Here is a 14,976-nt window from a genome sequence, read left to right as displayed (position 1 = left end):
AAAAAGAAGACATCTCGGACAGTCAAATGTTAGACGTTCTATTAAATTTTGAAAAAGAATCAGAAAAATAAAATTATATTTAATATTAAAAAATTGTTTGAGTCTTTAATCATTTTTATATGTAATTCATAAACTAGTACCAAATTGATTATAATGTAAAGTCAGACTTATAGTATACTGTGCACAATCCCAAAAATACATTTATATTTAATAATCATAAATACTGCTACTTAAATTAAAAAAAACAAAAAAAAAACAACAAAAAGAACAATCAATAAACATACAATATTTCAAAATATCATAGTCTATCATTCTTTTTTCCTTATAGTACGCTCCCCAGACCGCTTCCCGGTGCGCGTACCGGGCGCTCTCCACGCAAAAAAACCAAAAAAAATGTATTTATTTTTTTGCCCCGCAGGGCCCTTTTAAAGCCTCCACATCAAACCTAGGGGGTCAGGGAGGATCTGCTATTCCCCCTTATGGTCATTTACCCCTTTGTTTTGGCCTCCTCTTGTCTCTCGATCCTACCGAGAGACAGGATGGCGGCCGCTCCGGACTGTTTAGAATGTTGACAGACACCGGAGAGCCAATCAGCTTCGCTTCGCGAAGTTCCGTTACGCGTCAGGTACGCGAACCGGGGCGCTGCCCGGAGCGCGCTTACAGATATATATTTTTTTTTAACGTTAATTTCTCAAAATCCACTGGAGCACATATATTCAGACCTAGCAAAGGCACATCTGACTAACAGTCCCTACAATTTTGCCAAGTTTCGTGCAAATCCATTCAGCCGTTCGGGCTAAAAGTGAGGCCAACCGCCCTATGGAAATTAACATGGGAAAAACGCGTTTTGGGACCCCCCTTTTTTCTCGCCCCCCCCTTGACGAACCCCCCCCAAATTTTCAGGGGCTGCTCAGAAACAAAATGTTCAATTTTCCTTAAAATTTCAGCCAATTCCGTCCACAAACGCCAAAGTTATTAGACATAGAATTTTCAAAAATCCCATAGAGAAAAAATCTTAACTATATCTACCTACTGGCGACCGCCAGTAGGTAATATATATATATATATATATATATATATATATATATATATATATGTATATTACCTACTGGCGGTCGCCAGTAGGTAGTTATAGTTAGGATTGTTTTCCATAGGAAATCCGCAACATTCTATTGGGAATTACTTTGGCGCCGGTGTATGAATTTGTGCGAATTTCTCCAAGAAGATAGCCCGCTCCGCTCCTTCCCTGAAAATTTGGGGGGGATTCGTGAAGTGGGGGCCGAGATAAAAGGGGGGTCCCAAAACGTGTTTTCCCCATGTTAATTTCCATAGGGCGGTTGGACTCACTTTTAGCCCGAATGGGCGAATGGATTTCCACCAAACTTGGCAAAATTGTAGGGACTGGTAGCCCGATGTGCCTTTGCTATGTCTCAAGATATGTGCTCCAGTGGATTTTGAGTAATTTAGGTTAAAAAAAATATATATATATATCTATGAGCGCGCCCCGGTACGCGCACCGGGGAGCGTACCCTGCGCGCTACGCGAGTACGCGAGCGGAAAGCTGATTGGGTCTCGGGTGTCTGTCAACATTCCAAACAGTCCGGAGCGGCCGCCATCTTGTGTCTTGGTAGGATCGAGACACAAGAGGTGGCAAAAACAAAGGGGGAAATGACCATAAGGGGGCAGGGTGGACCCCCCCTGATGCCCTAGGTTTGATGTGGGGGCCATAAAAGGGCCCCGCGGGGCAAAAAAAAAAAAAGAATTTCGATCTTCGCGGGGGGAGCGCCCGGTACGTGCACCGGGGAGCGTACCAGGGAGCGTACCATGGGGAAAACCCAGTGAAACAGTAAAATAATAATTTAAAGTGCTTAGAGGTAGGGTAGCTGTGAATAGAGTTGTTGTGTTGTGTGGGTGATTTAAGTACCAACATGTAGGTACCAATGCAGAGTCTTAAATTCAATGTACACCGTCTCCTCTGTAGATATCTTGCATGTTGTTACAGAAGTTCCCAATTCCTCTGTTTTAGTCTTCTTCCTCTCTCTTCCCTTCTTTCGCTCCCTTATTCATTTTCCTTTTCTCACTTACACCCTATTACATCTTCTCTCTGTCTTACTATCTAATACACAGTCCCTCTGTATTGCTCCCTCTAGCTCTCTTTCTCTTAACATCACTCTCTCTGTGTCCTTCCCTCATGCTCACTCCTTTATTTTTTTGTATTTTTTTGGGGGGGGCGCGCCCCGGTACGCGCAATGGGAAGCGTACCGATACGCGTACCCTGGAGAAAAAAGAATGACAGAGTTTCCAAAAAATGTAGCATTTTTTTATAAATTAGAGGTAATTCTAAAAAGAACTGTTTTTTTTATTCTTTTTGTTGTTTTATATTTTTTTTATTGATTTTTGAATTTTTTTTACTTTTTTTGGCTTTTCTGAACAGTTTTATATTTTTTTGTATTTTTTATGGGGAGAAACAAAAAACAGGGAATTGTAAATGGCTCAACTGGAGCAAAAAAAAAAACAGAAAACAATTAATGTTTCTTCGGGCACTTGTGGTGATCCCAAGCACGGGTGATAAGTGTAATGCTTTGCTCACCATAGCATATTGTCCCTCCACAAAATACGCAAACGATTTTAAAATTGGAAGTCGCCTTTGGCGCATTAACTTTCTTCTTGTCCTTTGGGATGGAAAAAACTGCCAGATAAAGTGCTCCTTTGGCTTATATGGGGTAGTATCTTCTGGTAGGAACCTCCCCTCCTCCTCCTCCTCCTCCTCCTCCTCTTCTTGGTCTCCACCACTGTGGTGTTGTGGTGGTTCTTGTGGTGGTGGTGGTGGTGGTGGTGCAGATGCTCCTGCAGCTGCTGCTACTGTAGCCATTTTTCAGACAAATAGGTACAGAGAGGTCTTTCAACAGGTCTTCCTCACTCAAAGTACAAAGTGAGAATGAGGAAAATAGGTGGGGGCTTTCATCATTTGGAAAACAAAACTGTCCTAAACCAATGAAAAGTGTTACTTTCAGGTCACATGACTCAGGCCTTCATCATTTGGAAACAAAAACTGATCTGAACCAATGATAAGTGTTATTTTCAGGTCACATGACCCGACGTGCTTACGCTACGCGCCCCGGGGCACGCCCGGGGGTGCGTAGCGTAAACGCGCCTGGTCGTTGCGCGATCGTATACGTCCGGGCGCTTCCGGGTTAATTTACGCCGTGCGTCATAAGACGCATCACGCGGCTACGCGAAACGTCACAATGTTGTTTTCGTTCGCGACAATAGCGCTAACGGGACGCTCACCGGTACGCGCCACGGGGCGCGCCGTAACACTGCGCTCACCGATGAGTGCATCGGTACGCGCCCCGGGGCAAAATAAATAAATAAAAAAAACATAAAAAAATAGCATTACATAATTATACAATATAAAATTCATTATAAAAATATCACATTTCATACCTATAGAGATTTGCTATTAAAAAACGTTTGAAATTCACTGAAAAAACCATAGGTTTCACACCAGTTATAGTTAGGAATCAGCATTTAGAATACCTATGAAATTCACTGAAAAAACCATAGGTTTCACACCAGTTATAGTTAGGAATTAGCATTTAAAAAACCTATGAAAATCACTGAAAAAACCATAGGTTTCACACCAGTTATAGTTAGGAATTAGCATTTAAAAAACCTATTAAATTCACTGAAAAAACCATAGGTTTCACATCAGTTATAGTTAGCTGGAAGTTTTACTCGCATAAAACCATTGAAATTCCCACGTTATAGTTAGTTGGATTCACTATAACTTGCGCGTGCAATGCACTGCTGATGACGTCACATATTACATCACTCATGACATGGTCAGTAACAACACTCATGACATCACTGATAACACCATCCAGTGAATGTGTGTCTTTGTGAAAAATAAATATGAGTTATATATGTATATGTAAAAGTTGATGGATATATATATATATATATATATATATATATATATATATATATATATATATATATATATATATATATATATATATATATATATATAAAACACCAAGATTGCCTCCAACAAAGACACCACACACGGAGGGTTTCCGGCACACACCACCGCAGGTAGCAATGCTTGAAAAGAGAAGCATCTTTCTCAATCGCCATACGCGTTTCGAGCCTGACGCTCTTGATCACTGGCTGGCTTGCAAACAAGAGGCGAATTGATAAGAACATGTGATTTATTTTGTAACAAGCTCCGCCCCAGTGGGCGTCGACTATGGCATTCTGGTCAATGTAGTCAGCAATATGCCACCAAGCTTGTAAAAGTTCTTTCACCAAGTGGATTCGCCGCCTCCATGCAAAGAAAATGTCATTCCCCATCAGGTGAGAGGTTCTGCCATCTCTGATACAAGCATGCAAGTACGTCCCTGCAGTGTAGGCCCCCACCGTTCGTACAAGTGCTCCCGTCTCCAGGCACTCAGGACCCGCTGTGAGAAGCAGTGGGGCGTCTTCAGCGGCCGGGCAGACCGCAATATGTAAAACACCAAGATTGTCTCCAACAAAGACACCACACACGGAGGGTTTCCGGCACACACCACCGCAGGTAGCAATGCTTGAAAAGAGAAGCATCTTTCTCAATCGCCATACGCGTTTCGAGCCTGACGCTCTTGATCACTGGCTGGCTTGCAAACAAGAGGCGAATTGATAAGAACATGTGATTTATTTTGTAACAAGCTCCGCCCCAGTGGGCGTCGACTATGGCATTCTGGTCAATGTAGTCAGCAATATGCCACCAAGCTTGTAAAAGTTCTTTCACCAAGTGGATTCGCCGCCTCCATGCAAAGAAAATGTCATTCCCCATCAGGTGAGAGGTTCTGCCATCTCTGATACAAGCATGCAAGTACGTCCCTGCAGTGTAGGCCCCCACCGTTCGTACGAGTGCTCCCGTCTCCAGGCACTCAGGACCCGCTGTGAGAAGCAGTGGGGCGTCTTCAGCGGCCGGGCAGACCGCAATATGTAAAACACCAAGATTGCCTCCAACAAAGACACCACACACGGAGGGTTTCCGGCACACACCACCGCAGGTAGCAATGCTTGAAAAGAGAAGCATCTTTCTCAATCGCCATACGCGTTTCGAGCCTGACGCTCTTGATCACTGGCTGGCTTGCAAACAAGAGGCGAATTGATAAGAACATGTGATTTATTTTGTAACAAGCTCCGCCCCAGTGGGCGTCGACTATGGCATTCTGGTCAATGTAGTCAGCAATATGCCACCAAGCTTGTAAAAGTTCTTTCACCAAGTGGATTCGCCGCCTCCATGCAAAGAAAATGTCATTCCCCATCAGGTGAGAGGTTCTGCCATCTCTGATACAAGCATGCAAGTACGTCCCTGCAGTGTAGGCCCCCACCGTTCGTACGAGTGCTCCCGTCTCCAGGCACTCAGGACCCGCTGTGAGAAGCAGTGGGGCGTCTTCAGCAGCCGGGCAGACCGCAATATGTAAAACACCAAGATTGCCTCCAACAAAGACACCACACACGGAGGGTTTCCGGCACACACCACCGCAGGTAGCAATGCTTGAAAAGAGAAGCATCTTTCTCAATCGCCATACGCGTTTCGAGCCTGACGCTCTTGATCACTGGCTGGCTTGCAAACAAGAGGCGAATTGATAAGAACATGTGATTTATTTTGTAACAAGCTCCGCCCCAGTGGGCGTCGACTATGGCATTCTGGTCAATGTAGTCAGCAATATGCCACCAAGCTTGTAAAAGTTCTTTCACCAAGTGGATTCGCCGCCTCCATGCAAAGAAAATGTCATTCCCCATCAGGTGAGAGGTTCTGCCATCTCTGATACAAGCATGCAAGTACGTCCCTGCAGTGTAGGCCCCCACCGTTCGTACGAGTGCTCCCGTCTCCAGGCACTCAGGACCCGCTGTGAGAAGCAGTGGGGCGTCTTCAGCGGGCGGGCAGACCGCAATATGTAAAACACCAAGATTGCCTCCAACAAAGACACCACACACGGAGGGTTTCCGGCACACACCACCGCAGGTAGCAATGCTTGAAAAGAGAAGCATCTTTCTCAATCGCCATACGCGTTTCGAGCCTGACGCTCTTGATCACTGGCTGGCTTGCAAACAAGAGGCGAATTGATAAGAACATGTGATTTATTTTGTAACAAGCTCCGCCCCAGTGGGCGTCGACTATGGCATTCTGGTCAATGTAGTCAGCAATATGCCACCAAGCTTGTAAAAGTTCTTTCACCAAGTGGATTCGCCGCCTCCATGCAAAGAAAATGTCATTCCCCATCAGGTGAGAGGTTCTGCCATCTCTGATACAAGCATGCAAGTACGTCCCTGCAGTGTAGGCCCCCACCGTTCGTACGAGTGCTCCCGTCTCCAGGCACTCAGGACCCGCTGTGAGAAGCAGTGGGGCGTCTTCAGCGGCCGGGCAGACCGCAATATGTAAAACACCAAGATTGCCTCCAACAAAGACACCACACACGGAGGGTTTCCGGCACACACCACCGCAGGTAGCAATGCTTGAAAAGAGAAGCATCTTTCTCAATCGCCATACGCGTTTCGAGCCTGACGCTCTTGATCACTGGCTGGCTTGCAAACAAGAGGCGAATTGATAAGAACATGTGATTTATTTTGTAACAAGCTCCGCCCCAGTGGGCGTCGACTATGGCATTCTGGTCAATGTAGTCAGCAATATGCCACCAAGCTTGTAAAAGTTCTTTCACCAAGTGGATTCGCCGCCTCCATGCAAAGAAAATGTCATTCCCCATCAGGTGAGAGGTTCTGCCATCTCTGATACAAGCATGCAAGTACGTCCCTGCAGTGTAGGCCCCCACCGTTCGTACGAGTGCTCCCGTCTCCAGGCACTCAGGACCCGCTGTGAGAAGCAGTGGGGCGTCTTCAGCGGCCGGGCAGACCGCAATATGTAAAACACCAAGATTGCCTCCAACAAAGACACCACACACGGAGGGTTTCCGGCACACACCACCGCAGGTAGCAATGCTTGAAAAGAGAAGCATCTTTCTCAATCGCCATACGCGTTTCGAGCCTGACGCTCTTGATCACTGGCTGGCTTGCAAACAAGAGGCGAATTGATAAGAACGTGTGATTTATTTTGTAACAAGCTCCGCCCCAGTGGGCGTCGACTATGGCATTCTGGTCGATGTAGTCAGCAATATGCCACCAAGCTTGTAAAAGTTCTTTCACCAAGTGGATTCGCCGCCTCCATGCAAAGAAAATGTCATTCCCCATCAGGTGAGATGTTCTGCCATCTCTGATACAAGCATGCAAGTACGTCCCTGCAGTGTAGGCCCCCACCGTTCGTACGAGTGCTCCCGTCTCCAGGCACTCAGGACCCGCTGTGAGAAGCAGTGGGGCGTCTTCAGCGGCCGGGCAGACCGCAATATGTAAAACACCAAGATTGCCTCCAACAAAGACACCACACACGGAGGGTTTCCGGCACACACCACCGCAGGTAGCAATGCTTGAAAAGAGATGCATCTTTCTCAATCGCCATACGCGTTTCGAGCCTGACGCTCTTGATCACTGGCTGGCTTGCAAACAAGAGGCGAATTGATAAGAACATGTGATTTATTTTGTAACAAGCTCCGCCCCAGTGGGCGTCGACTATGGCATTCTGGTCAATGTAGTCAGCAATATGCCACCAAGCTTGTAAAAGTTCTTTCACCAAGTGGATTCGCCGCCTCCATGCAAAGAAAATGTCATTCCCCATCAGGTGAGAGGTTCTGCCATCTCTGATACAAGCATGCAAGTACGTCCCTGCAGTGTAGGCCCCCACCGTTCGTACGAGTGCTCCCGTCTCCAGGCACTCAGGACCCGCTGTGAGAAGCAGTGGGGCGTCTTCAGCGGCCGGGCAGACCGCAATATGTAAAACACCAAGATTGCCTCCAACAAAGACACCACACACGGAGGGTTTCCGGCACACACCACCGCAGGTAGCAATGCTTGAAAAGAGAAGCATCTTTCTCAATCGCCATACGCGTTTCGAGCCTGACGCTCTTGATCACTGGCTGGCTTGCAAACAAGAGGCGAATTGATAAGAACATGTGATTTATTTTGTAACAAGCTCCGCCCCAGTGGGCGTCGACTATGGCATTCTGGTCAATGTAGTCAGCAATATGCCACGAAGCTTGTAAAAGTTCTTTCACCAAGTGGATTCGCCGCCTCCATGCAAAGAAAATGTCATTCCCCATCAGGTGAGAGGTTCTGCCATCTCTGATACAAGCATGCAAGTACGTCCCTGCAGTGTAGGCCCCCACCGTTCGTACGAGTGCTCCCGTCTCCAGGCACTCAGGACCCGCTGTGAGAAGCAGTGGGGCGTCTTCAGCGGCCGGGCAGACCGCAATATGTAAAACACCAAGATTGCCTCCAACAAAGACACCACACACGGAGGGTTTCCGGCACACACCACCGCAGGTAGCAATGCTTGAAAAGAGAAGCATCTTTCTCAATCGCCATACGCGTTTCGAGCCTGACGCTCTTGATCACTGGCTGGCTTGCAAACAAGAGGCGAATTGATAAGAACATGTGATTTATTTTGTAACAAGCTCCGCCCCAGTGGGCGTCGACTATGGCATTCTGGTCAATGTAGTCAGCAATATGCCACCAAGCTTGTAAAAGTTCTTTCACCAAGTGGATTCGCCGCCTCCATGCAAAGAAAATGTCATTCCCCATCAGGTGAGAGGTTCTGCCATCTCTGATACAAGCATGCAAGTACGTCCCTGCAGTGTAGGCCCCCACCGTTCGTACGAGTGCTCCCGTCTCCAGGCACTCAGGACCCGCTGTGAGAAGCAGTGGGGCGTCTTCAGCGGCCGGGCAGACCGCAATATGTAAAACACCAAGATTGCCTCCAACAAAGACACCACACACGGAGGGTTTCCGGCACACACCACCGCAGGTAGCAATGCTTGAAAAGAGAAGCATCTTTCTCAATCGCCATACGCATTTCGAGCCTGACGCTCTTGATCACTGGCTGGCTTGCAAACAAGAGGCGAATTGATAAGAACATGTGATTTATTTTGTAACAAGCTCCGCCCCAGTGGGCGTCGACTATGGCATTCTGGTCAATGTAGTCAGCAATATGCCACCAAGCTTGTAAAAGTTCTTTCACCAATTGGATTCGCCGCCTCCATGCAAAGAAAATGTCATTCCCCATCAGGTGAGAGGTTCTGCCATCTCTGATACAAGCATGCAAGTACGTCCCTGCAGTGTAGGCCCCCACCGTTCGTACGAGTGCTCCCGTCTCCAGGCACTCAGGACCCGCTGTGAGAAGCAGTGGGGCGTCTTCAGCGGCCGGGCAGACCGCAATATGTAAAACACCAAGATTGCCTCCAACAAAGACACCACACACGGAGGGTTTCCGGCACACACCACCGCAGGTAGCAATGCTTGAAAAGAGAAGCATCTTTCTCAATCGCCATACGCGTTTCGAGCCTGACGCTCTTGATCACTGTCTGGCTTGCAAACAAGAGGCGAATTGATAAGAACATGTGATTTATTTTGTAACAAGCTCCGCCCCAGTGGGCGTCGACTATGGCATTCTGGTCAATGTAGTCAGCAATATGCCACCAAGCTTGTAAAAGTTCTTTCACCAAGTGGATTCGCCGCCTCCATGCAAAGAAAATGTCATTCCCCATCAGGTGAGAGGTTCTGCCATCTCTGATACAAGCATGCAAGTACGTCCCTGCAGTGTAGGCCCCCACCGTTCGTACGAGTGCTCCCGTCTCCAGGCACTCAGGACCCGCTGTGAGAAGCAGTGGGGCGTCTTCAGCGGCCGGGCAGACCGCAATATGTAAAACACCAAGATTGCCTCCAACAAAGACACCTAACACGGAGGGTTTCCGGCACACACCACCGCAGGTAGCAATGCTTGAAAAGAGAAGCATCTTTCTCAATCGCCATACGCGTTTCGAGCCTGACGCTCTTGATCACTGGCTGGCTTGCAAACAAGAGGCGAATTGATAAGAACATGTGATTGGTGCCTACACTGCAGGGACGTACTTGCATGCTTGTATCAGAGATGGCAGAACCTCTCACCTGATGGGGAATGACATTTTCTTTGCATGGAGGCGGCAAATCCACTTGGTGAAAGAACTTTTACAAGCTTGGTGGCATATTGCTGACTACATTGACCAGAATGCCATAGTCGACGCCCACTGGGGCGGAGCTTGTTACAAAATAAATCACATGTTCTTATCAATTCGCCTCTTGTTTGCAAGCCAGCCAGTGATCAAGAGCGTCAGGCTCGAAACGCGTATGGCGATTGAGAAAGATGCTTCTCTTTTCAAGCATTGCTACCTGCGGTGGTGTGTGCCGGAAACCCTCCGTGTGTGGTGTCTTTGTTGGAGGCAATCTTGGTGTTTTACATATTGCGGTCTGCCCGGCCGCTGAAGACGCCCCACTGCTTCTCACAGCGGGTCCTGAGTGCCTGGAGACGGGAGCACTCGTACGAACGGTGGGGGCCTACACTGCAGGGACGTACTTGCATGCTTGTATCAGAGATGGCAGAACCTCTCACCTGATGGGGAATGACATTTTCTTTGCATGGAGGCGGCGAATCCACTTGGTGAAAGAACTTTTACAAGCTTGGTGGCATATTGCTGACTACATTGACCAGAATGCCATAGTCGACGCCCACTGGGGCGGAGCTTGTTACAAAATAAATCACATGTTCTTATCAATTTGCCTCTTGTTTGCAAGCCAGCCAGTGATCAAGAGCGTCAGGCTCGAAACGCGTATGGCAATTGAGAAAGATGCTTCTCTTTTCAAGCATTGCTACCTGCGGTGGTGTGTGCCGGAAACCCTCCGTGTGTGGTGTCTTTGTTGGAGGCAATCTTGGTGTTTTACATATTGCGGTCTGCCCGGCCGCTGAAGACGCCCCACTGCTTCTCACAGCGGGTCCTGAGTGCCTGGAGACGGGAGCACTCGTACGAACGGTGGGGGCCTACACTGCAGGGACGTACTTGCATGCTTGTATCAGAGATGGCAGAACCTCTCACCTGATGGGGAATGACATTTTCTTTGCATGGAGGCGGCGAATCCACTTGGTGAAAGAACTTTTACAAGCTTGGTGGCATATTGCTGACTACATTGACCAGAATGCCATAGTCGACGCCCACTGGGGCGGAGCTTGTTACAAAATAAATCACATGTTCTTATCAATTCGCCTCTTGTTTGCAAGCCAGCCAGTGATCAAGAGCGTCAGGCTCGAAACGCGTATGGCGATTGAGAAAGATGCTTCTCTTTTCAAGCATTGCTACCTGCGGTGGTGTGTGCCGGAAACCCTCCGTGTGTGGTGTCTTTGTTGGAGGCAATCTTGGTGTTTTACATATTGCGGTCTGCTCGGCCGCTGAAGACGCCCCACTGCTTCTCACAGCGGGTCCTGAGTGCCTGGAGACGGGAGCACTCGTACGAACGGTGGGGGCCTACACTGCAGGGACGTACTCGCATGCTTGTATCAGAGATGGCAGAACCTCTCACCTGATGGGGAATGACATTTTCTTTGCATGGAGGCGGCGAATCCACTTGGTGAAAGAACTTTTACAAGCTTGGTGGCATATTGCTGACTACATTGACCAGAATGCCATAGTCGACGCCCACTGGGGCGGAGCTTGTTACAAAATAAATCACATGTTCTTATCAATTCGCCTCTTGTTTGCAAGCCAGCCAGTGATCAAGAGCGTCAGGCTCGAAACGCGTATGGCGATTGAGAAAGATGCTTCTCTTTTCAAGCATTGCTACCTGCGGTGGTGTGTGCCGGAAACCCTCCGTGTGTGGTGTCTTTGTTGGAGGCAATCTTGGTGTTTTACATATTGCGGTCTGCCCGGCCGCTGAAGACGCCCCACTGCTTCTCACAGCGGGTCCTGAGTGCCTGGAGACGGGAGCACTCGTACGAACGGTGGGGGCCTACACTGCAGGGACGTACTTGCATGCTTGTATCAGAGATGGCAGAACCTCTCACCTGATGGGGAATGACATTTTCTTTGCATGGAGGCGGCGAATCCACTTGGTGAAAGAACTTTTACAAGCTTGGTGGCATATTGCTGACTACATTGACCAGAATGCCATAGTCGACGCCCACTGGGGCGGAGCTTGTTACAAAATAAATCACATGTTCTTATCAATTCGCCTCTTGTTTGCAAGCCAGCCAGTGATCAAGAGCGTCAGGCTCGAAACGCGTATGGCGATTGAGAAAGATGCTTCTCTTTTCAAGCATTGCTACCTGCGGTGGTGTGTGCCGGAAACCCTCCGTGTGTGGTGTCTTTGTTGGAGGCAATCTTGGTGTTTTACATATTGCGGTCTGCCCGGCCGCTGAAGACGCCCCACTGCTTCTCACAGCGGGTCCTGAGTGCCTGGAGACGGGAGCACTCGTACGAACGGTGGGGGCCTACACTGCAGGGACGTACTTGCATGCTTGTATCAGAGATGGCAGAACCTCTCACCTGATGGGGAATGACATTTTCTTTGCATGGAGGCGGCGAATCCACTTGGTGAAAGAACTTTTACAAGCTTGGTGGCATATTGCTGACTACATTGACCAGAATGCCATAGTCGACGCCCACTGGGGCGGAGCTTGTTACAAAATAAATCACATGTTCTTATCAATTCGCCTCTTGTTTGCAAGCCAGCCAGTGATCAAGAGCGTCAGGCTCGAAACGCGTATGGCGATTGAGAAAGATGCTTCTCTTTTCAAGCATTGCTACCTGCAGTGGTGTGTGCCGGAAACCCTCCGTGTGTGGTGTCTTTGTTGGAGGCAATCTTGGTGTTTTACATATTGCGGTCTGCCCGGCCGCTGAAGACGCCCCACTGCTTCTCACAGCGGGTCCTGAGTGCCTGGAGACGGGAGCACTCGTACGAACGGTGGGGGCCTACACTGCAGGGACGTACTTGCATGCTTGTATCAGAGATGGCAGAACCTCTCACCTGATGGGGAATGACATTTTCTTTGCATGGAGGCGGCGAATCCACTTGGTGAAAGAACTTTTACAAGCTTGGTGGCATATTGCTGACTACATTGACCAGAATGCCATAGTCGACGCCCACTGGGGCGGAGCTTGTTACAAAATAAATCACATGTTCTTATCAATTCGCCTCTTGTTTGCAAGCCAGCCAGTGATCAAGAGCGTCAGGCTCGAAACGCGTATGGCGATTGAGAAAGATGCTTCTCTTTTCAAGCATTGCTACCTGCGGTGGTGTGTGCCGGAAACCCTCCGTGTGTGGTGTCTTTGTTGGAGGCAATCTTGGTGTTTTACATATTGCGGTCTGCCCCGCCGCTGAAGACGCCCCACTGCTTCTAACAGCGGGTCCTGAGTGCCTGGAGACGGGAGCACTCGTACGAACGGTGGGGGCCTACACTGCAGGGACGTACTTGCATGCTTGTATCAGAGATGGCAGAACCTCTCACCTGATGGGGAATGACATTTTCTTTGCATGGAGGCGGCGAATCCACTTGGTGAAAGAACTTTTACAAGCTTGGTGGCATATTGCTGACTACATTGACCAGAATGCCATAGTCGACGCCCACTGGGGCGGAGCTTGTTACAAAATAAATCACATGTTCTTATCAATTCGCCTCTTGTTTGCAAGCCAGCCAGTGATCAAGAGCGTCAGGCTCGAAACGCGTATGGCGATTGAGAAAGATGCTTCTCTTTTCAAGCATTGCTACCTGCGGTGGTGTGTGCCGGAAACCCTCCGTGTGTGGTGTCTTTGTTGGAGGCAATCTTGGTGTTTTACATATTGCGGTCTGCCCGGCCGCTGAAGACGCCCCACTGCTTCTCACAGCGGGTCCTGAGTGCCTGGAGACGGGAGCACTCGTACGAACGGTGGGGGCCTACACTGCAGGGACGTACTTGCATGCTTGTATCAGAGATGGCAGAACCTCTCACCTGATGGGGAATGACATTTTCTTTGCATGGAGGCGGCGAATCCACTTGGTAAAAGAACTTTTACAAGCTTGGTGGCATATTGCTGACTACATTGACCAGAATGCCATAGTCGACGCCCACTGGGGCGGAGCTTGTTACAAAATAAATCTTATGTTCTTATCAATTCGCCTCTTGTTTGCAAGCCAGCCAGTGATCAAGAGCGTCAGGCTCGAAACGCGTATGGCGATTGAGAAAGATGCTTCTCTTTTCAAGCATTGCTACCTGCGGTGGTGTGTGCCGGAAACCCTCCGTGTGTGGTGTCTTTGTTGGAGGCAATCTTGGTGTTTTACATATTGCGGTCTGCCCGGCCGCTGAAGACGCCCCACTGCTTCTCACAGCGGGTCCTGAGTGCCTGGAGACGGGAGCACTCGTACGAACGGTGGGGGCCTACACTGCAGGGACGTACTTGCATGCTTGTATCAGAGATGGCAGAACCTCTCACCTGATGGGGAATGACATTTTCTTTGCATGGAGGCGGCGAATCCACTTGGTGAAAGAACTTTTACAAGCTTGGTGGCATATTGCTGACTACATTGACCAGAATGCCATAGTCGACGCCCACTGGGGCGGAGCTTGTTACAAAATAAATCACATGTTCTTATCAATTCGCCTCTTGTTTGCAAGCCAGCCAGTGATCAAGAGCGTCAGGCTCGAAACGCGTATGGCGATTGAGAAAGATGCTTCTCTTTTCAAGCATTGCTACCTGCGGTGGTGTGTGCCGGAAACCCTCCGTGTGTGGTGTCTTTGTTGGAGGCAATCTTGGTGTTTTACATATTGCGGTCTGCCCGGCCGCTGAAGACGCCCCACTGCTTCTCACAGCGGGTCCTGAGTGCCTGGAGACGGGAGCACTCGTACGAACGGTGGGGGCCTACACTGCAGGGACGTACTTGCATGCTTGTATCAGAGATGGCAGAACCTCTCACCTGATGGGGAATGACATTTTCTTTGCATGGAGGCGGCGAATCCACTTGGTGAAAGAACTTTTACAAGCTTGGTGGCATATTGCTGACTACATTGACCAGAATGCCATAGTCGACGCCCA

The sequence above is a fragment of the Lissotriton helveticus genome, chromosome 6 (genome assembly GCF_964261635.1).
Source record: "Lissotriton helveticus chromosome 6, aLisHel1.1, whole genome shotgun sequence".
Classification (NCBI taxonomy): domain Eukaryota; kingdom Metazoa; phylum Chordata; class Amphibia; order Caudata; family Salamandridae; genus Lissotriton; species Lissotriton helveticus.
The sequence above is the reverse complement of the archived record's forward strand: the minus strand, read 5'-3'. Positions refer to the sequence as shown.